This window comes from Talpa occidentalis, unplaced genomic scaffold (genome assembly GCF_014898055.3).
Source record: "Talpa occidentalis isolate TD23 unplaced genomic scaffold, MPIMG_talOcc4v2.1 talOcc4.5, whole genome shotgun sequence".
In the NCBI taxonomy this organism is placed as follows: domain Eukaryota; kingdom Metazoa; phylum Chordata; class Mammalia; order Eulipotyphla; family Talpidae; genus Talpa; species Talpa occidentalis.
The window spans coordinates 35,825,871-35,848,725 of NW_023604861.1; the positions used below are offsets into that span (position 1 = coordinate 35,825,871).

General features: G+C 37.6%; 1 long non-coding RNA gene across 1 annotated transcript in view; it reads right to left on the minus strand.

Annotated features, from left to right (window-relative positions):
- Window positions 1–22,855, minus strand: part of LOC119259651 (uncharacterized) — a 34,713-nt gene that overhangs the window by 4,099 nt on the left and 7,759 nt on the right. The window contains exons 3-4 of the long non-coding RNA XR_005128518.2: window positions 14,203–14,256; window positions 12,545–12,610 (exon numbers count right to left, since the gene is read on the minus strand). This is a non-coding gene — a long non-coding RNA (uncharacterized LOC119259651). The remainder of the gene's footprint in view (window positions 1–12,544; window positions 12,611–14,202; window positions 14,257–22,855) is intronic.

Below are 22,855 nucleotides of genomic sequence, written 5' to 3' on the forward strand. Positions count from 1 at the left end.
CAGAACATAACAAAGCAAAAACATACAATTATAAACCAGAGACATCATGCAGGGGAGGAGGAGGGAGAGGGGTGAGAGGGAGGGAGGGAGGAGCACAGGGGACTGAGGTGATGGTGCACGGGTGCATTGGTGAAGGGAACTCTATGGGGACTACACCTGAGGGGATGGGGTGTTATACGAAAGGACAAATTGCTGTGCAGAAAGGCTATGTGGAAGCATGCTGCTGTGCCAGCCCTGTGTGAGGCTGTCTTGAATGTATAACCCAGCAATGGCCACTAGTTGAAAGCATCAAGGGAGAGACTTCACTTGATGCTTCATGGAACAGAAAATCCTTTTAGCAGTGCCCAGTCAACTCACAGAAGTGTAAGAAATAACAAGTTGATGTTGCTTTAAACCATTATGTTTTTGAGAGATTAGTGGAACAGAATATACTCAAAACACCTATTAAATACATACAGCTTAAATGATCTCATCAATGGGGATTAGTTATTAAAATTACCTCAGGAAGCAAAAAGCTTATTTTGGTTATTTAATAATATGGTTGATTTATTTCATATTGATATTAGTATATTTAGTATGGTTGGGGCATCTTATTTTCAATGTATAAAGAAAATAGTGTTTGCATATTTGATTTAAATGTTTTAAAATATGCCTGCTATTAAAACAAAACCTGGAAAAACATACATGTTTTTAAACAGAGCAAAAGAATGGCTTTTCAAGCAGAGTTAAAGAATGACCCAGTTATCTAACTGGCAATTATAAACATGTCACTCATTTATTTATAATCCTTCTGTCTCTTTAGTGTGAATTCTAGCAAGATTCTTGCTTAATTTTCCTCTCACATTCCCTTATTTTACTTCCTTTTATTCTAGAATTGACTAATTCTATTTCCTTCTAAACACAAATTTTCATTTATCTGTGTTGCTCTAACTTCTTTCCCTTCCATTTGTTTCTTTCTTGAATGTCTCAGTTTCTTCTCACAAATTGTACTTAGAATCAGCAACATCTATGAAGATTCCCATGATATTGTTATAGGGCAACCCCACTCTAAAACGGATTGCCTGACTGTGGGTCCTCACCCACGTACTTAAAAATGTACAACTCAGGATGAAAAGAGGAGATAAATACTTAAATGTGTCCTACCTGTTCTGCTGACCTGGAATCCCAAATGACCTGCCAAGACCAAACCTGCCTGGCCAAGAGCATGAGCCAAGTGCTGGTTTTATTTACAAACAGAGAAAATGGCTGTTTAACTTCGCCCTTAGGTCCTCACAACTTCCCTTTGGGAATCATGGGATTTATAGCATCCACAAAGCCTGTATGGAGTTTGCTCAGGACATCCTTTCCCCCTAACAATATCACCTATCAAGAAATTAACCAAACCACCATTTGTATTTGTATTATTATCTGCTGTTGTGTAACAACACTGCCATCAACATAGTGACTTGAAACAATACAGATATACTGTCTCACAGTTTCTGTGAATCTGGAGTTTAGACACATTTATCTGAGTCTCTGCTTTAAGATCACACAAGGCTGAAATTAAGATACTGACTGTGACTAGAGTCTCATCTATTACTAGTCTGGGGAAAGATCTGCTTCCAAGCTTATGTGACTGTTCGCAGCATTCAGCTCCTTACAGACTGTGAACTGAGAACCTTGGTTTTTTGAGGGTTGGTATTCAAATCACACCCTCACCTGTTTCCCATAATACCCCAATCATAGACCAGCTCACAACATGGTTTTCTTGCTTCTTCAAGGATAGGAAGGGTGTGGGTCTTTCAATAAAACAGATACTACAATCTTTTGTAGTGTTAATGTTCATTGAACTGATTTCCATCTCTATTATAGTTTAAAATTTGTGACTCTCCAAAATTCATAAGTGAAGATGTGATACCCAAAATAATGGCATTTAAGGAAGTAATTAAGGTTTAATGAAGTCAGAAAAGCAGAACTATTCATAAATGAATAGTCAAAGAGTATTCACTCCGACTCTCCCTCTGTGCACGTACACTGGGTAGAGTACATGGAGGATATAATGAAAAACAGGCAGGAAAAGGACCCTCAGTAGAGATTGAATGGAACAGACTTTAGACTCCTTAGCCTCTAGAAACACGAGAAGTAACATTTTTGTTGTTTTAAGTCATCCAGTATGTGGCATTTTGTGATGCTGCTCATACAATGCTCTTTTGGTTAGTGTCGTGGCAGGATGGCCACAGAGTAGGTTTTCTATGATTCGAGCAGATCAGACCAGACCGGTAAAGGAGAGCCCTGGAGCCCTCGGTGACTCTCTCAGGCTTTTACTGAGCTTTTACATGCAGTGCAGCAACCAGGCACAGGGCAGGAAGGGATGGAGGGAGGGAGGGAGGGGAGGGGGGGTGGAATAAGGGGTGGCAGGAGACCAGCAGGCCTCCAAGCCCCAGCAAGTCTTCACTCTGAGCTCTCTGGCATTCTTTCTCCTCTTCTCTCCTTTTCTTTCTCCACCCTCCTACTTTTCTTTATGAATATATCAGTACTGTAGCTATGGCCCATAAGAATAAACAACACAATTTATAACAGTGTAACAAAATGTAGGCGCCCCATTAGGCAGGGCAATCCTAATGGAGTGAGGGCAGAAAAGCCTGAAAATCATTTGCCCTGCAGTTAGAAACAAGTCACAGGTTCTAGTCATACTCAAAAAAAAAAAAAAAAAAAGAAAGAAAGAAAGAAAGAAAAGGACAGGCAGAGGAAATTTACATAAGGTATGAATAGAAAGAGGCAGGCATTGTTGGGTTGCATTAAAGTCTGCCCACCAGCAGTCATTTTTCACTTTGTGCAACTCTAGTATACATGCCTCCTGCTTCAGGACTGTAGGATAAAGTAAAAAATCAGGCTTTTCTTAGAACACCTAAACAGACCAATTACAATTAGCGAAATTGAAATGGTAATCAAAAACCTCCCCAAAAACAAAAGCCCAGGACCTGATGGATTTACAAATGAATTCTACCAAACATTCAGAGACGAATTGGTGCCTATCCTTCACAAACTCTTCCAAAAAATTGAGAAGGAAGGGACAATACCAAACACGTTCTATGAAGCCAACATTACACTAATACCAAAACCGAATAAGGACAACACAAAAAAGGAAAACTACAGACCAATCTCCCTAATGAACACTGATGCAAAAATCCTCAATAAAATTTTAGCTATCAGAATCCAACAATGTATCCATAAGATAATTCACCACGACCAAGTTGGATTCATTCCAGGGGCACAAGGATGGTTTAACATCCGAAAATCAATCAACGTTATCCAACACATCAACAAAAAGTAATATAAAAACCATATGATAATATCAATAGATGCTGAGAAAGCTTTCGACAAAGTGCAACACCCATTCATGATAAAAGCCCTTGAAATTCTTGGGATACAAGGAACATACCTCAACATCATAAAGGCCATCTATGACAAGCCAACAGCCAGTATCATTCTCAATGGTGAAAAGCTGAAAGCAATTCCATTAAGATCTGGAACAAGACAAGGATGTCCACTCTCACCACTGCTTTTCAATATAATACTGGAAGTCCTAGCCAGAGCAATAAGACAAGAGAAAGACATCCAAGGAATCCAAATAGGAAAAGAAGAAGTCAAACTATCACTATTTGCAGATGATATGATAATATACATAGAGAACCCCAAAATCTCCACAGAAAAACTAATTCAACTCATCAATCAATTCAGTAAAGTGGCAGGATACAAAATCAACACGCAAAAGTCAGTAGCCTTCCTATACACAAACAATAAATCTGAAGAAGAAGAAATCAAAAAAACCACCCCTTTTATTATCGAAACAAAAAAATCAAATATTTGGGAATAATCTAACAAAAGAGGTAAAGGACCTATACAAAGAAAACTATAAAACACTGTTAAAAGAAATAGAAGAAGACACAAAGAAATGGAAAGACATCCCCTGCTCATGGATTGGAAGAATAAACATTATTAAAATGGCCATCCTACCAAAAGCAATATACAGATTCAATGCTATTCCAATCAAAATCTCAATGGCATTCTTCAAAGAAATAGAACAATTATTGATGAAATTCATATGGAATCACCAAAAACCCGAATAGCCAAAGCTCTACTGAAAAAAAGAAGGAAATGGAGGCATCACACTCCCAGACTTCAAACTATACTACAAAGCCATAATCATCAAAACTGCATGGTATTGGAACAAGAACAGACATACAGACCAATGGAATCGAATAGAAAATCCAGAAATAAACCCACAGATTTATGGTCAACTAATCTTTGACAAAGGAGCAAAGACTATGCATTGGAGCAAAGAAAGTTTGTTCAATAAATGGTGCTGGGAAAACTGGGTCGCTACATGCAAAAGAATGAAGCTTGACCACTACCTCACACCATACACAAAAATCAACTCAAAATGGATTAAAGAACTAGACATAAGACCTGAAACCATAAAATACATAGAAGGAAATATAGGCGAAACACTACGGGATTTGCACATCAAAGACATCTTTACAGACACATCACCCCAAGCAGTGATAGTGAAGGCAAAGATAAACAGCTGGGACTACATCAAATTAAAGAGCTTCTGCACAGCAAAAGAGACAATAACAAAAACAAAGAGAAACCCCACCGACTGGGAGAACATTTTTGCACCCAACACTAATGATAAAGGACTGATCACAAAAATCTGCAAAGAGCTGATGAGACTCAACAACAACAAAGAAAATAATCCAGTCAAAAATGGGCAGAAGAGCTAAAAAGAACTTCTCTGAAGAGGAAATGCAAATGGCCAACAGGCATATGAAAAAATGTTCAACATCACTTGTAATCAGGAAATGCAAATCAAAACTACCTTGAGATACCATCTCACACCAGTGAGAATGGCACATATTAAAAAAACTAGCAACAACAAATGTTGGCGAGGATGTGGAGAAAAAGGAACTCTTGTGCACTGTTGGTGGGAGTGCAAACTGGTCCAACCACTAGGGAGAGCTGTGTGGAGATTTCTGGACCTACTAAACATAGAGCTTCCATATGATCCAGCAATTCCACTCCTAGGTATTTACCCAAAGGACACAGAAACATCAATTCCAAAGAGCACCTGCACTCCTATGTTATAGCAGCACTGTTTACAATAGCTAAGCTTTGGAAACAACCCAAATGCCCAAAAATAGATGACTGGATCAAGAAGATGTGGTACATATATACCATGGAATATTACTCAGCATTCAAAAAAGATAAACACATGCAATTTGCAGCAACATGGATGGCACTGGAAGGGATCATGCTCAGTGAAATAAGCCAAAAAGAAAAAGAAAAATACCGGATGGTCTCACTCATAGCAGGAATCTAGAAAACTTAAATAAGGGACCAGGAAAATGAATATAAGAAAGTGAAAATCAAAATCAACAAAAACTATGAACCAGAGACACTTTTTGGGGGGTGGGGGTCGGGAGGGGAAGGATTGGGGTCAGAATGGGGCGTTTGCAATTGTATGGGGGAATATAAAAATAAAATTTAATATTAAAAAAAAAAAATCAGGCTTTTCTGCCCTCCTGCCATCAGGATAGATGAGGGAACCCTGTGATCCTGAATGCATGCCTGATGGCGGGCATCTGAATTGGGTACACCTGCCCTAAGACTGGGCTTTTAAGGGCGGCGTCTCGGGGACGCCAGAAGCAGCAGTAGAAGCCGAAGCAGAAGTCAAAAGAGAAGCCGAGAAGAAGCAGAACGAATGCCAGAGAGTCCAGATAGAGTGAAGACTTGCTGGGGGCTGGGAGGCCTGCCAGTCTCCCAGCCCCCCAGCCAGCACCCCTGCCTGTCATATGCCTGGTGAACCCCAATAAAAGACCTGCAAAAAACCACTGAGGACTCTGACTCCTCCTTAACCCGGTCTGCATGGGATCAGAAAACCTGCACCGTGTCCATTCCTGCCTCTACAAGGACCTATGGAATCACTAGACCCATCCCCATATTCCCATGATACTTCCTAGGACAGGTAAGTTTGTGCTTTCAGGGCTCTGTTTGTAGTTAATTATGAATATGTGACTTTTTTGACCAGTGCAATGTGAATGGAAGGTATTGTATTATTGAAACCCTTATGCCTCAGGGCAAACTGAGTTCTCTTGCTGGTTAAGCAGTGGGATATGCCTGCTTTTTAGGTGCCTGGGTGGGCCCTCATCCCTGCAAGGACAGCTGGAGGGTTGGCAGGGACTGCTGAAAGCATTGAAGGCAGCAGTGATGGCTTTCTATCCTGTTGCTCCCCTGGCCCAAGTGCCCTGTTCTAAAAGCCACAGCCTTTGTGGTAGTTCCTGCTCCCACTTAGAGCATGCTGCCTGTGGGCAGACACTCCTCTTTGAGTGGACCCCCTAAGATTCTTGCCCAGCAGAGGTGGTAATTTCCACCTTAAAATCCCAGAGCAGGAGCCTCCCTTGTGGCACAAGGGGTTAAGCACAACACTATGAAGCAATGGGAAGCCTCTGCAACAGGAATTTGATTGATCCCTGCCTGACCAGGGAGCAACCCACATGGCACAGCAGACCTCTCCTGTCTTGCCTGCTGCTCCCCTCAGCAGTGTACTTCGGTCAATCTGCCTGTTCTGTTCCCTGCTCTGTCTCTGGTGAATCCTCCCCCACTCCCATCTCTGGCCTGTACCCCAGCTCTTGTATGAATAAATAATCTTTAAAAAAAAAAATCCCAGAGCACTGCTTGCTGGTGGGCTCAGAGCTCCAGACCCTCATTGACAGGACAGCACCATCTCTAAGGAGCGGCCTTTTGTTTGGGATTTGTTTGGGACGCCATGGACACTCTATCAGGTGAGATTTGTGGTCTTAGAAACTTTCTGTTTCCCTATTTGTTAAACAAACCTCATTGTTGGTCCCTGAGCCTGAGTGGTCTTGCAATTTAGTGTACAGATGAGAACCCACAGATAGTGACCTGTTCTCTACTTCAGCACTGTCTTTTGCCCTCTATAGCACTGCTATAGTCCTGTTGCATTATTTCTAAAAGGGAAGTTTTAAAAGCCTTTTTTTCCCTCCTTGCCTTAGTAACCAGGGGATCATACCACGCAAAGGAGCCTCTATCAGCTTGGGATTCTTGAATCACCATCCTGAGCAGATGGTGATTCATATCAAACTCTGTTGGATATGTAGTAGTATGGGCAAGGATATACTTTTTGGGGGATTAGGCTAATATAATGTTAGAGATGATTATTACTGCAGCATAAATGGTATTACACTTCATAGAGCTGAGTATATTATGTACCTTTTATTCGTGTGTGTCTGAATTTTAAACTATATGGAGACAAAAACCATGTTTTGTTTATTCTATAAAATACCAATTTTAGTAAGTATTTGGGATTTGGTGGGAAATCCACTAATATTTATTAAATGAGTGATTAATGAAGCAAATGTCTCTATTTTACATGTTTCCATTTTCCTGAAATGTAGCAGTTACTATATGATTATAATACTGATTATCTTGATGATTGTGATACCCTTTCTGTCAACGCATTTTAAACATTAGCTTCATGGACTCTTGACTTATATTTCAATAAAATTGACCATATGGTCCTGTTATTACAGTCATTCATATGATCATACCTTCTCATTCTCTTCTCACGAAATTTCTCTTTTCTGAATTATAGATTTCTGAACTTCTCTTCCTGCTATACCCATCCTTATTTTCATTGCTTTATTATAAAATAGCTAACCAACTTGATCATGACCTCCAATCCTTTAAACTCTTCCTAGTTATCTGTTAGTGATCCTTATCAACCACCCACCCTCACTACTGTTAGGAGGTTATTTGCTTTCCTGTGTGTGCTGGACAACTGTAGTGGCAGGGTGGCCACTGAGCAGATTTTCTGTGATCTGAGCAGACCAGAGGGCAGGTAAAGGAGGGTCCTGGAGCCCCCGGTGACTTTCTCAGGCTTTTCTTGAGCTTTTACATGTAGTGCAGCAACCAGGTACACAGCAGGCAGAGGTGCCAGGAGGCCTTCAAGACCCCGGCAAGTCTTCACTCTGAGCTTCTCTCACTCTTCTGTCGTTCTTTCTCCCCTTCTCTCTCCTGCTTCTGCTTCTCTTGGCAAATATCTCAATACTGAGCCATGGCCCACAGAAGTAAACAAAACGGCTTACAACAATATAACAACTGCAGGTACCCAATGGTGAGAGGGCAGAAAAGACTGAAAACCATTTACCCTACAAGTCGGTGGAAAAGCACAGTGTATTGTCCCTGAATCCTTCAGAGTCTAAACTTTGACTTTGTTCTATGTCTGCATTATGAGTGTATATTTCTAAAATGACCTTGTAAAGGCAGGAACAGGGCACTGAGCAGGTTTTCTGATCCAGCAGACCGGGTAAAGGAGGAGTCCTGGAACCCTCAGTGGCTTTTGCAGGTCTTTTATTTAGATTTACCAGGCACATGGCAGGCAGGGGTGCTGGGGGGCCGGGAGACTGGCAGGCCTCCCAGCCCCCAGCAAATCCGCACTCTATCTGGGGTCTCTGGCATTGTCTCTGCTTCTCCTCTTTCTCTCGGCTTCTGCCGGTGTCACTGTGATGCTGCCCTTAAAAGCCCAGGTGAATCCCATCTACATAGACCCACACCCTCCTCCAGGTGCCCGCCATCAGGCATGCATTCGGGACCACAGGGTTCCGTCATCCATCCTAAAGGTGGGAGAGCAGAAAAGCCTGATACTTCTTGCCTTACCCTACAGACCTTAAGACTTGTTTTCTCATACGTTTGTTCTGAGATGTAGAATTCAATGAGAATACCTCTCTTGACTGGCTTGATTAGCACAATCTGTCTTATATAGACTGGATTTATTGTGTTCCTCTCTCATTTTTGATTATGACTTTTTAAAGAACATTTTATTTTATTTACTCATTTGTGGTTGGCATTCCCCCATTTATGTGCATTGTAGATGGAATATAATCAATTTATGAATATAGACAATTAAAGTAAAAACATTAAATACAACTACTGATAAGTTATACATGTTGACATGCGACATACAAACTATTAAAAAATATATCTTCAGAAGCTCATAATAGTTTGAAAAGCCCAAATGAAAATTTAAGTAACTGAGAATGAACCAAATTTTTACTTAAGAGCCAATCTTGATGACCTTGGTCAATTTGTTTACATTCTTGTGAAAGTCACTTTTCTCATATATCAAGAAGAAAATAACAATATTAAAAATGTCATTTTGGTTGAAAACATAATTAAATGAGATAATGCTGTGCACTAACTTTATGAACAGTCAAGTGCCATAAAAATTCAAAGTAATATGAGACAACTTCTTAACATTCTACAGAAACCAACTCTGCAGAGTTTTTTGTTATTACCATTGTTCTAACACCTAAGTATTTTCTGTCATCTTTCCTTGCTGCCGAGTGGAAGACAAAAATAGTAGACACTAAAATTGTTTGTCCAAAATTTTTGAAGATCTGTAGGTAGAATTTTAAGAAAATGTATACAGAAAACAAAATATGACAGGATAATTATATGCTCTCTAATACTGACTTCAAAAATACGTCAGAAAAAAATAAGCTTAGCAAAATAGACCTGTAAGTTCAAAGAGGTGGTTATTTTAATACTATATTTTGAAGAAATTGTATAGAAATAGCTCATTTGTGAGAAAATGTAATCCCTCTTATGTTACAAAGGTTATAGAATCCTTATACAATGTTATAACAAGCAGTTTTATTTCTTGGTGCGCCAAAGAAATTTTTGTTATCTTCCTGATTACTCCAAAACTCATAATGTTAACATATCCATTCTAACTATCCTATATTTTCAAAGTTACTAAAAGCAATTCTGCTTTTGTTTCAGAGGCGAGATAAATACCATACAAAATAATTTTGAAATAAATGACCAAATTTGTTGCTGATATGAGAAAATTGCTTATGGAAAGTTTTATTTTGATATATTTTCATTATATCTGAGTAATAAAACCTGTGATAAAATGATGGGCTGCAGTCTACCATTTCCTACTGTTGGATATTTTGAGAAACTGCTATGGTAAGTTCTCATTTAAAAACTATATTGGGCCTCCCTGGTGGCGCAGCGGTTGGGCGCTGGGTTGCGAAGCTGCCCGCGGCCTCTACAGCGCCGGTTCGATCCCCGGCTGCTCCCCGGCCACTGGAGGAGGATCCCAGATGGCACGCAGACCTCCCCTGCCGCCCACTGTTCCCCTCAACAGTGTACTTCGGTCCTTCTGCCTGCTCTGCTCCCCGCTCTGGCTCTGGTGAATTCTCTCACCCTCCCGCGCTTCTGACTGTACCCAGAGCTTGTATAAACAAACAAACAAATAAATAAATAATACATGCCTCTTTAAAAAAAAAATCTTTAAAAACTATATTAAGGAAATTCAACTAAGGCAAATTTTAATGAACCATACTCTAAATTATATATTTTATCCATACATCTATATTTGATTAACAATTAAGACCTTAATAGCAATTTATATAATTTATATAATTTAAAAAACATAGATATATAATATACTTCTTCTCATATTTTGGTTAAAAAATGAAAATATAATATCCTTAATATATTGGAATAATTCTTAGATCTCTTGTTTACCCTTTAGGGTACTACAAAATAACTATAATACATGCACAAAGAGAAGGTAAGGGATACTTAAGGGATAGTGCAGTAAATCACTTCTGTGGTAACCAATACCAGACTGAGCTTACATAATGTTATGTAACAAATTTAAAAGTGTCAAACTTCCTCAAAATTTCAGTCAGCTCAATTCCCTGTGATATTATCTTTTGTAGTAGAAAAATATACATATTTTAAAATAGAGGTCTAAACACAATATAGGTGAAAGTACTTAAAACAATAAATCAAAAGGCAGGAACACAAATTTCTGCTTTGTCATGATCTGTGAGATCTGGGGAGAAAATAATTCTGGCCTTTTTTTTTCATTTCATACTAAAGAAGTCATATATTCTACCATTGATTACTCCTCTAAAATTTTATCAGTTCTGTGATAATTATAAACTGCAGAAAGTTTTGTTTTGAAGTCATATATGTAGGGGGAAGTTAACAAAAACATAGATCATTTTGACTGCTGTTATGACAGAAGATCAGAAATGACATGAAAGTAAAAGAGGTGATTAGGAAAGCAGAGACTGTGCAAGTTGAGAAGGACATCACTGTCAAATCAAAAGGTCCAGGAGAAAATACTTAGTCTTTTGAAACTCACAAGCCTGACCTCAATAAACAATATGAGCTTCAACAGGTAACTTAATCACTCTGAGCTTTATTTTTTGATTTAAAAGTCAATATGATGATCTCTAATGGACTTATATTGAGGATCACATTATATACCATTGTATCTATGACACACCCTTTATATGGGTTAAAGATGCTGTCTCTAAGCACACACAATTTTTTTTTCTGTGTACCTATGTGTATATATATATTTTTTTTCTTTTTTTTTATATATTTTTTGTATCATTTTTAATTTTTGCACAATGTATGCATTTTCATCTTGGTTATAGTCCCCATATAGTTCCCACACACAATTTTTATACTCTATCACTATTAAAAATGTTAGGTAGGATATGATCTGAAAATGTGGCAAATGTACAATGAAGGTAGCCATTTATTTATGGTTTGTTATGCATCTATTAATTTTTTATTTTGAATATCTAAAATGTTTTTGATACAGAAGATACATAATTAATTTCTTAACTTACCTAAGTTATGGAAGCTTCTTTAGGAAACTTACCCTTTATTTGAGAGTCAAAAGTTGTTATTGTCTCTTGAATTGTTTATTAATCAGTACTTGAGATTAACTATAGAACGACTGAGTAAACTTAAAGAATGAGATAATTGAAGTTGCAAGTAATTTGAGTTACATAATCTTGCTTAGCATGAACAATAATCATTGGGATAATTGTTATTTCATATACTACTTCATTAGTTTTAATTTGACATATAAAAGATATTTGAAGGATGAAAGATGAAAGTGGGTAATTGCATGGAGGTTATGTCAAAATTTAGCTACATGCCCTTTGTTATTCCATCTTCCCAGGCACTGATCACTCTTCAGAGCTGACATTTCTTATGCAATTTATGCACTACTTTGTTCTTAAGATTTATTTATCAAAGACCTTGCATGAAATCACATAAATTTGGTCTCTTTAGAAGTCCATCAGATTGAGGAGGGCAGTTAAAGGGATAAATGTCATGTGGTAAGGTTTGGAAGCATTGTCCCTGAGAATAAATAATTTTTAAATTTATGGTTATAACTATGCTTTCGCTCAAGGTTAGGTTTTCTCTCCCTTTGTTTATATCCAGTTATAATTTATAATATTTATTGATATAAAATGTTGTCCATGAGCATAGTTTGGAGTGATCGTCTGTTTGATCCATTTCCCTTAAAGTATTTCTTTTCCTATTTGCTTAACTAAGGATTTTTTTTTTAGCTTTAAAATATAATACTTTTAAGAGAATGAGGCTCAAGCCAACCCTCATTGTTATCCTTTACTAGATAAATGTACAATAGGGGAACGTATACCTGGAGTCACCATTTTCATTGATTTATTCAATTTTTCACCAAATCCAACTGGCCAATGAAAGATTTCTAGAAAGGAATAAATAAACAAAAATCAAAGTAAAACAAAAGAAACTTACAGGAATGAGAGTCAGCATAATTAGAGGCTTTGTCTATTCTTTTTGATGCTCAGAGTAAAGCTTTATGAGGACAATGGGAAAGGAGTGACTATGGTTTCCAAGAAAATCTCTTGAGTATGACCTATCTTCTGTAAACCCAATGCTTTTTTAGCTATTTTAAAAGTTATAACTTTTCCCTTTCTCAAAACAGCAAAATTTATTATGTAGCACCTACAAACAACCAAATCTTATATAGCTAAACATTTGATGTTCTTACTATTAATTAATGTGTGAACTTGTAAATACTACATGTATTCACCCTTATTGTAAATTTGTAGGGCTTGTGTTCTTACACAGTTTTTTCCCCCAGAGGTGTTGATAGTCAATTAATAGTGTTTTCTTTAAAGTATACTTCTTACTATAAGTAATTACCAAACAGTAATATTTTTATTTTTCTTATTTATATATAGATTCTGTATCTATTAATATATAACACATATAACACGTATATATATATTAACATATATACATATATATATTACATATATTCCTGTGATGGTGGTTAGCTGAAACAAAAGTTTTTCATAATCTTCAAATGGATACTTCTTGCTGTATCTTATATTTCCTTTAGATTATAAGTTATAATGAGAAATCAGAGAAGGTTCTAACTAAAACTCACAAAGGTGTAAATTCCATATTCAAAACTGTCATTGCATTCTCCTTTACACCACTGTTAATTAGGATAATTTCAGTAATAGTGTACTAACTGAATTTACTTGCATATGCATTATACTCTTTCACTGAAATATAAGGAGAAAAACAATCAGGAAAGAAAGAAGAGATCTAGTTTAGGTGTAAACATATTCACTAAAATATGATTATTCACAGTCAGCTATTTCCTTAAAGTAACTGTATGTCCTCATCTTTGAAGAATTAGGCCAGATGGCAATTTCTAGTTCTGTTGGCTTAATAATTTATCAGTATTTCACTTGGATAGTTTTTAATGAATTTGCATTTTCATTTTTTAAAAGATTCACTTATGCATACAAGAGCTGGGGTGTAGGCCAAAGGTGCAGGGAGTTGAGAGGATTCACCAGAGACAGAATGGGGAGCAGAACAGGCAGATTAACTGAAATACACTGTTGAGGGGAGCAACAGGCAAGGCAGAAGAGGTCTGCTGCGCCATGTGGGTAGTTCCCTGGCTGGCAGGGGATCTAACTCGCAGTGCAGTAGCTGCTCCTGATGCAGTGGCTGCAGATTGCTTCATAATGCTGAGACTTAACCTCTTGTACCACCAGGGGAGGCCCCGGATTTACGTTTTTAAAGGATAGATTTGAAGAAGTGATCCCAAAATAAGCTTACTTTTCTTGTTGATTGTTTTGAGCTGAAATAACTCTTTAAATAAAAGAGTTATCTGAAAGCATGGCAAAGATTTGTTTACCAAACATTTACTATTCACAGCTTCCTTCCCTTTAAAGTTCCAGAGCCCCACCCTTCTCCTTAGATAACACATAAGTCTATATTTTCTGAGACAAACCATGGATACTATCTTCTCCATCTTACCTCTTGTACTGCTAATGTCTTCCTCTCTGTTGACTCCTTCCACATATAAGTTCTCTATTTTGGGATAAAGAAAAAAAAAAAAAAAACTCTTGAGCCTCATTTCTCTTGTATTTCAAAAAACCTTTTTGAAAGATGAGTCTAAAATTATCATCACCAGTTTTGTGCCTTTTTAATACACCTTTAACATTTATGGGATTTGACTGTTTAAACTTGTTTCTTAAAGATAAAATTAATGGTCTTAAATTATCACAGTCCAAGGCTTTCTTAAATATACTTCAACCTGTTTCTAAGAGAGTTCTCTTCTAAGTATTCTCCATCCTCTTAGATAACGCTTTCCCCAATCTGTAAAAACTCTTATTTTTCATGGTTCTTTAATTCTCTACTATTACTGTTCTATTTTATTCACTAGTTTATTTTATTCACATTTATGAGGTCTCCCTCCACCCATTAGCTCTGTTTTCTTAATTCCAATTTTGCCCTCTCAGTGATAGATAGACCTATGATTATACAACAATCTGTAAAGCCTCACTGAGGAGAACAAACTGTTCTAAGGCAAGCTGTCTAAGTCAGACTCATCCTTTTTCTTCCCAAAACATACTTCATCATTAGCATTTTTAATTTATCAATTTAAATAACCATGGAACCTCCTTTAAAATCTCCTTTCTTATTTTCTATAAACAAGCAGATATTGTCAGGTAATTAAAGACCATAAAATAGCTGTTACAGGTCCTTTGTTCTATAGGCAGAATATAGGGAAGTCAAATAAAGGATCAGGGGAAAAAATAGTAACAACAAAAAACTGGCAGGCCACTATAGATCAGAGACATCCTGCAGGCGAAGGGGGCGGAAGAGAGATTAGAACAGGGGTGGGAAGAGCACAAGGACTATGGTGATGGTGCACAGGTGAATTGGTGGTGGGAATTCCAGGGGAACTACACCTGAGAGGAGGAAGCAAACATTGTACTAAAATGAACAATGATGTTAAAATACATATAAATAAATAAATTATATTAAAAAATTACAGCAGAGAAGTCAGTCAGTGCACAAATACTATTAGGTGTGCATATGTACTTGCCACTGTGGTAGTTTAGATGTTCATCTCTTTTGCCTGGACTATTAAATAACATCCCACTTAGGACACTTAATATCTCCCTGTTGTCAGCATCTGTACATTTTGAAAAATAGTTCCAGGTTCATTTATTTATTTTTTTTAAAGATTTATTTATTTATTTATGGAAGAACCGGGGTACAGGTAAGATGCGTGGGAGGGTGAGAGGGTTCACCAGAGACAGAGCAGGGAACAGAACAGGCAGACTGACGAAATACACTGCTGAGGGGAGCAGTGGGCGAGACAGGAGAGGTCTGCTGCACCCTGTGGGACACTCGCCAGCCAGCTGGGATCGAACCAGTGCTGCAGAGGCTGTGATGGAACCAGAGCTGCAGAGGCTGTGGATAGCTTCACAGCGCTGTGCTCAACCATCTGCGCCACCATGGGAGGCCCTATTTATTTATATTTTTAAAATATTTATTTATGCATACAAGAGCTGGGGTACACGCTAGACATGCGGGGGGTGGTGGTGGTGAGAGGATTCACCAGAGACAGAGTGGGGATCACAGCAGGTAGATTGACTGAAATACAGTGCTGAGGGGAGCAGCAGGCGAGATAAGAGAGGTCTGCCATGCCATGTGGGTTGCTCCCTGACGGGCAGGGGATCGAACATGTGCTGCAGAGGCTACGGACAGCTTCACAGTGCGGTGCTTAACCTCTTGTGCCACCAGGGAGGCCCAGTTCCAGGTTTATTTTTATAATTCTTAAAACAGTTTGGTTCTACAATTTTCTTACATATACTATGATTCCAAATTACTAAAATGATCAAATCAAACTCCTTAGATCAAACATATCCTTTTTAAATCTGCCTCTTTAAATTTTTGCCACTTCCTTCCTGCCCTTGTGTTTTAGCATAGCCAATTTCCCACATAAGATGTAGGTTTTTCACTGTTAATATGAGTAAGTTAATTACCATACATTGTCGGTTTTAATATCCTACATTTTATTTTCTAATAAATAGTATTTTAGCTAGCTACTAGAATTGGGGAGACATATCTAGTATTAAATGTTGTCATTTTAAAACTCATGTTCTAAGTGTCATAGTCGGGGCACCCCAAAGCAGATCCTGAGGCAAATATTCCTGTGTAAAGAATTTATTAAGGAAGAGCTCCCAGGCAAATAACAGGGAAGGAGTGGAGGAAGCAAGACAAATAAAGAGAAGTCAAGGAAGATGACATGGATATAATTTCAGGAAAAAAACTCACTGAGTATAGCTTCGATCTGATACATCAGGGAAATTCTTGCATTTATGTTATGTCTTGGAGGCTGTCTTAACCAAAGGCCAGTAAGCTTGTCTTTAATACTGCTATTCACACCGGTAATTATCTCAAGACTGCATGCAGAGTGATGGACTATGCCTTCCAGGCAATTCTGGCTCTTTGGACTTTGAGTCCAAGGTCTGTTCTGGAAAGAAATGTAACTATAGACTATTGAAAGAAAAACAAAGCTGGAGGAATTGATACAGATATACCTCATTGGATCTGAATATATCTGGTATAACAGAAGTGCCCTGTTACAATGAGGTTTTGACAGAAAAGTGCCATTTGCATTTATATATTTAGGAATTTAAAAAAGTGATCTCTTCATGGCCAAAAGCCTCATGAGAAATGGGACAAATATTACTAAAATATGAGTCTTCTGAGAACTGTCTTTACAGGCCACCTAAAAGTAGACCTTCTGCTTATCTGATCAGGTGACTTATGTGTGTGTTTAGGAAAAAAGACCTTGCCTATCGAGTCAGCCCACCAATAAGACCCAAATCTCTGTACCTCAAACTCAACGGCGTCTGTTCACTCTGTTGGTCATCAAAAACTTAGCACCCTGATCTGCATCTATAGTCTTGAATTCTCTAGAGAACTTTGTTCCAGAAATCACTCTTTATTTCCCTGGGTCTATGGAGGGTATCAGGCGTCAGTCCTGTTTCTCTTCAGGATTCCTGGTCTTCACATGGAATCCTACTTTTCATAGTATCATGTTTCCTGATTATGAATCATGTTATTTCCAACAAAGTGAGGGTATGAAGTTAATGAAGTTTTCAGTAGTTTATGAATTGGAAATTTACTTAACATAATCTTGTTGCTAGGTAATATTTTCATGTATTCTCTTTGCTTAATGAACAATTAATATACTTATTTTATCTCAAGATAAATTGAGTCTTATTTAGACATGGCTTTGCACAAATATATCTGAACGTCCCTCCCCATTCAAAACAAAACAAAACAACAAAATCACGTAAAAATTCGCAGTTTAAAAATGAAATATCAGGGCCTCCCTGGTGGTGCAGCGGTTGAGCGCTGGGCTGCGAAGCTGCCCGCAGCCTCTGCAGCGCTGGTTCGATCCCCGGCCGCTGGTGAGGGTCCCAGTTGGCGCGCAGACCTCTCCTGTCACCCACTGCTCCCCTCAGCAGTGTACTTCGTCAGTCTGCCTGTTCTGCTCCCTGCTCTGGCGAATTCTCTCACCCTCCCACGCTTATGACTGTACCCAGTGCTTGTATAAATAAACAAACAAATAAATAAATAAATAAATCTTTTAAAAAATGATATATCATTTGTCAGAGTATTCCCTACATACCCTACTTCTTGAAACCTATAATTTTAATATTTCCTATTTGAGTATAATGTTAAATTCTTCATTTCATATTGTCTCTGATCTAGTTTGGCCGTGCTTATGAATTCTACTAGCTATCATCCATATTGGTCCCATTATCAGCTAGAGAATGATATGGAAGAGACTCACAGGATGGCTGAAGGCCCAAGCTTCTGACCTTCTTCAGAGTTTCCTATGTCTGCTGTGAATGTGTATAGAGATCACACTGACACTTTTTACAAGGCAAGGCATTTGTTTATTAACACTCTGTTTAGACTATCTCTGATGGTTCTGTAGCAAGACTGAATTAATTAGATTTTTTTTTGCTATTAGCATAGAAAAATGATACTGGAAATTTGCTGCTGTCTTTTAATTCTGTAAAACTGTTCCCTTTTTATGGAAGATAGAACAAAGATGAGTAAGTTAATTGTCATGAAGCTAAATTTAGTTCATGTTGCTTCTGAAACCTAATAATTTATCATACATGGCATGTTGCTTACATTTGAAAAGTAAAGTCCTCTGTTGTCTGATAGTTGTGAAATATACTTGCTGTTTCCAAAGTGGAATTTTAGTTATAATCATTAATTATTTAAGAAATCACTGGAAACAAAAAGTTATTTGAAAAACATCTTTATGCACATGGTCACCTCACTCTGCAAAGTTATGGAATTTGAAAGAGCAGTTTGGGCTAATTTAAGATAATGTGAATGGAAATAATTGTTCCTTCCATAGACACCTTAAATTCTTTATTTACTTTGAATTAAGAGCATCAATATGTGATTAAATCAAAAATTGAAGTATTGTGTTCCCATTAGATGTTCAAATGCAGGTTTAACAATTGCTTCAAATGAAACAAAAAATAATACATTGTTTAACTCAAACAATAAATTAAAATTATTAGTAACCATTTTACTTTATTAATAAAATTGTATTAGCAGTGACTATATGTAGCATATACTGGGCCAGTCTTCTTAATTTTTTAAAATAAAATATTCAGTGATAGGTGTAAGTCAAGCAGAAATAGTTGGAGTCCTTTGTTAGAACTTTTGTTCTTTGAGAAGCCTTGTTCTTTGTCTTTTAGATTATATATTTTTTTATTTTTTTACAATGTTGCTCATTTTTAAACAATATTTGCTTCCCCCCACCCCCTCAGGTGTAGTTCCCATAGAGTTTCCTTCTCCAATTCACCTGTGCACCATCACCTCAGTCCCCTGTGCTCCTCCCTCCCTCCCTCTGATCCCTCTCCCGCCTCCTCCCCTGCAGTATGTCTCTGATTTATAATTGTCCGTTTTTGCTTTGTTGTGTTTTGTACTGTTTTTACTATTTTTTTTGTACTCTGTGTGTGTTTACTGTTTTTTTTTTTTTTTTTTTTTTTTTTTTTTTTACACAGATGCCTTATTTGGTTCCCCTATATTCCTACTATAAGTGAAACCATCTGATATTTTTCTTTTTCCTTCTGGCTTATTTAACTGAGCATAATTCCTTCTAGCTCCATCCACATTGCTGTGAATGATATGAATTTATCTTTTTTTTATTGCTGAATAATATTCCATTGTGTATATATGCCACATCTTCTTGATCCAGTCATCTATTTTTGGGCATTTGGGTTATTTTAGGTTTTACCTATTGTAAATAGTGCTGCAATAAACATAGGTGTATAGGTGGTCTTTTGAATCCTTTGGGTAGATCCCTAGGAGTGGAATTGCTGGGTCATATGGAAGCTCCATTTTCAGTAGACTGAAGAACCTCCAGGCAGCTTTCCATAATGGTTGGACCAGTTTGCACTCCCACCAGCAATGTAGGAGAGTTCCTTTTTCACCATATCCTCACCAACATTTGTTGTTGCTTGTTTTTTGATATGTGCCATTCTTACTGGTGTAAGGTGGTATCTCAGTGTAGTTTTAATTTGCATTTCCCTGATTATAAGGGATGTTGATCATTTTTTCATATGCCTGTTTGGCCATTTGCATTTCCTCTTTGAAGAAATGTCTTTTAAGTTCTTCTGCCCATTTCTTGACTGGGTTGTTAATTTTGGTTTTGTTGAGTCTTGTGAGTTCTTCGTCTATCTTTGTGATCTGTCCCTTATCAGTTGACTGGAGTGCAAAGATCAAATCTTTGTATTGTAAGTGATGCAGAAATGAAACTTACAGAAACAATAGAATAGAGGATGATAAAAATTCAGAATTGAGTATACTATAATCTGAAAATTGAGTTTTTGGATTTTAAATCCCATGTAGTTGAGACAGGTGAGGGAGAAAGAGGGTATAAGTAGAGGTGGGTTTGTCAGTCTTTTCCACGGTAAAAATAAATAAATTAACAAGCATCAGTATGTTATCTGGGCATTTTAAACTCCCTGTGATAGAAGAAAGTGCCAGTTCTTATTCCTAATGTAGACTTAATGATATTCATTTTCTTTCTCAATGTTTTGTTTATAAATGCAGGCTTGGCTATTTAAGCTATGGTAAGCAGAATAATGTCCTCCCGAAGGTATCTACACCCTAATTATCTGAAGTTGTGAATAGCTCCCTTTACATAGCAAAATGGAATTTACTGATGTAATTAAGGTTGTAAACTTTGAGAGCCTCCCTGGTGGTGCAAGGGGTTAAGATGCAACCAGTGAAGCTATCCGCAGCCACTGTAGTACGAGTTCAATCCCCAGCCAGGGAGAAACCCACATGGCGCAGCGGACGTCTCCTGTCACATGCGCTGCTCCCCTCAGCAGTGTATTTCATTCAAGCTGCCTGTTCTGCTCCTCATTCTGTCTCTGGTGAATTATCTTACCCCCCACACCTCTGGCCCGTACCCCAGTTCTTGTATGCATAAATAAATAAATCTTTAAAAAAACAGGTTATAAACTTTGAGACAGGTTATCCTGGATTATCTTAAAAACTCAAGCTATCACATAGTTACTTAAAAATAAAAGAAATTTTCTCAAACTGGGTTTGAGCAGAGATTGAAAGAGGAAATGTGATAGAGAATCTACTTGCTGTTGCTGATTTGAAGGGTAGAGGAAAGTGCCACTGTTAGGGGGAAAGGATGTCCTGAGCTAATCCCATACAGGCTTTGTGGACTCCACCCCCACTCCAGACCAAAGCCATCAGGACATTGGGAAAGACAAATCCCATCACCACCAAAGGGAAAGTTGCTGGGACCTGAGGGTGGATTTATGCAGCCAGGTTTGGTATAAAACCAGACAGGTGGGCCTTGGGGGTCTTTCTCTCTTGCCTTCACAGCTCTGGGCTCACTGCCAGCTCTCAGAGTGCCATTTGGGATTCCAGATCGGCGAAACAGGTAGGACGCATTTAAGACTTTATTTTCCTCTTTTCTCCCTGAGTTGTGCATTTCCTCATTTCCCCTTCCCTTGTAAATAAACCTTTTATTATTAACCTTTTGTGTGTGCCTGCAGTAGAGTATTAATAAGTCCTTTTTAAGCGTGCGGGTGAGGACCCACAGTCAGGCACCCCGTTTAACATAGGGGCTGTCCTGTAACACCACACGCCAAGGAGTGCAGGTGACCTCTTGGAGTTGTGAATGACCCTCAGTCTTACAGCAGAAAGAGCTGAATTCTGTTCCTCAAATGAGCAGGAAACAAATTCTTCCCTGAAGTATCTAGAAAGGAACACGAACCCACCAAAACCTTCATTACAGTTCAGTGAGACACTTACTAAATCTGTAACCTACAAAACAGTAAGACAATAAATTCGTGGTATGTTAAGCCACTCAGTTTTGGTAATTTGTTACCTTAGTAAAAAAAAAATCTAATACAGAAGGAAAATAAACATATTTTCCTTTGTAGTATGTTCATTTATTCAGTTAATTTCCAGACTAATTTCACTTTTTAAAATTTGATTTTATTTATTTCTTTTAGGGTCTAATAGTCTTGGCAGCTGTTTATTATGAATATATGAGAGAATACCATGGGACAAATATCTGTCAACTATTTAATATGAGTTATTCTGCAAAGATTTTGACACTAAACTGGTAGCTAACAATGATTTTCTATGAGGTATTTTTAGAAATTTACTGAATAGGTATGATTTTGGTGTAGGACTCACAATTTCACCTGCCATATAAATGAACCACAATGAGTGAGTTTTACAACTCCCCTTGTCTTCCTTCTTGGCATATAAACCCAGCTTCAGTATATTGGTTGTTGATTGCACATATTTCAGACCTTGACTGCTGTTCTTATTTCAAGTTTTCTTTGCACACATTATTTCTTCATGTATTCCTCTGGCTTTTCAGAGAAGTCTTATTTTTTGCTGTAAGGTTTTCCCAGTAGAAAGCTCAGATGGTTAATAGTCCTGCTTGCACTGTTGTTTAAATATGGGACCATAAATCTCTGTTGCAACTTTTATTTAAGGTTTTAGAAATCAGTATCATTAAGAAGTGTTTTTTCTTAGGAATAACTAAATCTTCATTTGAAAGATGTTGGTGATATCAGTGATCTCAGGGGATAGATACAATACAGATGGTAGGGAGGCTTTGTTTTTCTTCACTATTTAAAACTCCAAGCTATTTCTCATGTTTTTAAGACTATTTTTAAAAATAGGTAATTTAGTCTTTCTATTGATGGTTACAAGAACAACCACAGGAAAAATAAATAAATAAAAACCTACTGAGAGACTTACAACAACTTGTCAATACAGGTTGTTTTTATCTTTATTCCACATGTCTTCTTCAAATCACAGCCCTGAGTGAAGATACTGCCTTTATTTGGGGCTAGATATTCTTATGATGAAACTATGCAGACTGGTAATATCTGCAACATAATTTCATTTCATGCATTCTTTCCAGGTCAAACCAAGTCTTGTGCCAAATTATAGCATCAATTGTGTAGAAAAGATTTCCCTCAGCGGGCATTGAGAATTACAGAGAAGAGAACAAATATTTGGGTACAGTAATAAAATTTAGCATACTATATTTATAATAGATTTATTTCTATATAATTCCCTACTT